Genomic DNA, 3,001 nt, shown 5'->3' on the forward strand with positions numbered 1-3,001 from the left:
GTTGATGAAGGCATAGCAGGCGGCGGACTACAGCGGTGCGAACTGCACATGGCGGAGGCAGAACGGTGACACACATGCACTTACACATCTATCAGATTGTTTTGCACATCCACACACATACACATACAAAATATATGCACTCTCCACCAACCAAAGTGCAGTTTTTAACAACCAAAAAATGAAGTAACGGGGCATCCAACCGAACTGCATCAATTCATCTTTCCTCCAAAAAGAAGTAAAATGAATCTCAATATCAAACCACAACGGACTTCATTCGCACTTTTTTCCTCTTCACAAAAGGACAAAATCAGTGAACTCCAAAAGGAGCCTCCAGCCCGCTTACTGATGGCAGCAGATCCCGGCCGTCTCCGCTGTAGTGCACAAAGGAACAGTGAGCCGATCGCAGGCGTCTCTGCTGCAGTGCACAAAGGCAATAGTGACACGCCCCATACTGCTAGCGCACTGTCCAAGAGATCTGCACTACCCAGCTAAGAGCAAGTAAAATAGTATAACCACCTGCTAGCTATAAGCCATTGTCATGTCATCTATGGCCCATCTTATAACCAGCATGTACAATAGTTCATTGCAAATGTGTACTACTTTTTTACTATATGGTCCACCTTTCATACTCACAAAATGCCTAAAAGCACGTGCTAGAGCTGGCTCTTAGCTAAGAAGTCCACTTACCTTCTCTCTTTTCTTCTCTTTCCTCTAACTAAACAAAAATATATTAGTTTATTCCTTATAGCCAGCTGACTCAGCTCTATTGACTCAGCTCTATTGTACTTGCTCTAAGTCTAGCGACCTGCATGAGTAAGGAAAGCAACCGTGGAAACTGAGAGAGAGTGCATCAGATTTTTTTGGGAAGATGGGGAGGGGGACAAAACCTCATCTCAATCAATATATTATGGATCCTCCAGATAAACAGTAAAACACACGATACTTCATTTCAGAGCAAAATGAGTGACCAAGTCAAGTTACACGAGATGAAACTAACAGTATGTAACTAGGCTCTTCCAAAATTGCTGAGATTTCTCTTACCAACTGGCTGTTAAAACTGATATCAGATATCCATGAATCCAGCTACAACTAAATATAATAGGCAACATACCCTGCCAAGAGAAAGAGAAGAAGTTGTGAGTTCAAATTTCTGAGCTTGTGATGCTTGAAACAAGGATCACAACTTTCAGGAAAAGAGACTACATTCACAGAAAACATCGGTAAGAAGTAAAAAACACACACTAAAACACAACATATTAAGGCAACAATGCAAAAGATTTTGGATAGTAAACTTAAGGCAAACAACATGCAATCCAATGTGAGGAATAGAACATATGAAATATCTAAACAACGCAAGTATACAATAGGATACAACACGCAAGTCAATATTCCAGCATGAGCGATACACTGATGACAACAACAAATATGGAGGTCATTGGAGGCAAGGGTGTGAAGAATTGATCGATCGTTAACTCATCAATCAAAGCACATCCTCGTACTATGAGACCTGTGCACTTTTATATTGGGCCCCAACTTTTGAGCACCCCACACAGAACCTGCAGGTATTTCAAAGATAGTAAAAGGAACTTCCTTCAATTGGCATGGGTCCCTTGAATGTGCACTCAGAATTACATGTGCAAACCTAAAACAGCTCGGCCTATGATATAGTAGGTGATTGCCTATGCCTAAACTGGAAACATGGATAAGGGAGGGAGGAGAGGGTACCTTGAAGAGCAGTTGCAGTGCCTCTCCTAGATCTGGCTTCTAGTTTTGCCCGCCTGCCAGTTTCCAGAGCTGCCTTTGTCGTCTTCATCCCGCAGGCACTATTGGTCGTTCTCCCATCAGGTAGTAGGAGTTGTGGGGAAGTAGCACGGGGCATGTCGGGAGGAGGTGTACCGAAGTGCACTGCTCCCCTCTAACGGATACAGTGGGGCGACGTCCTGCTCGCCGATCGGCGCCACCTCGACCTCTCATGGCCACCACGCCCTCCATCACACAGATTGGCTGCTTCACGGGATCTGCCGGTGCGAGATTTAGTGGCTGGTGTACCCGTAGGAGGAGGGGTTCGCTTTACACGGAGGCAAAGGGGAAGTGGGCACGAAGGCAGCGGGCCGGATCCGACCGGGGTGGCCCGGGGGAGGCGGCTCATCCGCTCACCGGCGCCGGATTCTGTAGCCGATACATCCATCTGAGGGAGCTCCACGGTCGGCCGGAGCCGACAAGGAAGGAAGGAGTCAGAGCTTGGCCAAGAGAGGAGCCATGGACGGTGGTGGGAGGAGGGGAGAAAGGAGGCAGAGCTAGGTGGAGGGGATTTGGAGGGAGGTGGTGGAGCCGGTGGTGGCAGAGGGAGGAAGGAGGAGGAGATAAGGGGAGGTGTGGAGCAGATCCGTGGATCATGTGGGAGTCCTATCATGGGGTTGGAAATATGCCGGTTGTGTTGGAAATATGGTACGCAATAATAAATTAGTTGTTATTATACTACTTTGTTCGTTTATTATTCATATTAAAATTGTATTGATTGGAAACTCAAATACATGTGTGAATGCATAGACAACATACTGTCCCTAGTGAACCTTTGGTTGACTAGCTCGTTGATCAAATATGGTCAAGATTTCCTGGCCATAGACAAGTGTTGTCATTTGATAACGAGATCACATCATTAGGAGAATGATGTGATGGACAAGACCCAAACTATGAACGTAGCATATGATCGTGTCAGTTTATTGCTATTGTTTTCTGCATGTCAATGTATCTGTTCCTATGACCATCAGATCATGCAACTCCCGGACTACGGAGGAATACCTTGTGTGTATCAAACATCGCAGCGTAACTAGGTGACTATAAATGTGCTCTACACGTATCTCCGAAGGTGTTTGCTGGTTGACATGGATCAAGACTGGGATTTGTCACTCCATGTGACAGAGAGGTATCTCGGCGCCCACTCGATAATACAACATCACAACAAGCCTTGCAAGCAATGTTACTAAGGAGTTAGTCGCGG

At 45.9% G+C, this 3,001-nt stretch overlaps 1 long non-coding RNA gene across 1 annotated transcript; it reads right to left on the bottom strand.

Annotated features, from left to right (window-relative positions):
• Positions 1-877: 877 nt before the first annotated feature.
• On the bottom strand, positions 878-2,461 carry LOC123448628. Its single transcript, XR_006631872.1, has 2 exons — positions 1,726-2,461; positions 878-1,112 (listed from the first exon to the last, which is right to left on the bottom strand). It is a non-coding gene; the product is annotated as an uncharacterized LOC123448628 (long non-coding RNA).
• Positions 2,462-3,001: the final 540 nt, after the last annotated feature.

The sequence above is a fragment of the Hordeum vulgare genome, chromosome 4H (genome assembly GCF_904849725.1).
Source record: "Hordeum vulgare subsp. vulgare chromosome 4H, MorexV3_pseudomolecules_assembly, whole genome shotgun sequence".
In the NCBI taxonomy this organism is placed as follows: Eukaryota; Viridiplantae; Streptophyta; class Magnoliopsida; order Poales; family Poaceae; genus Hordeum; species Hordeum vulgare.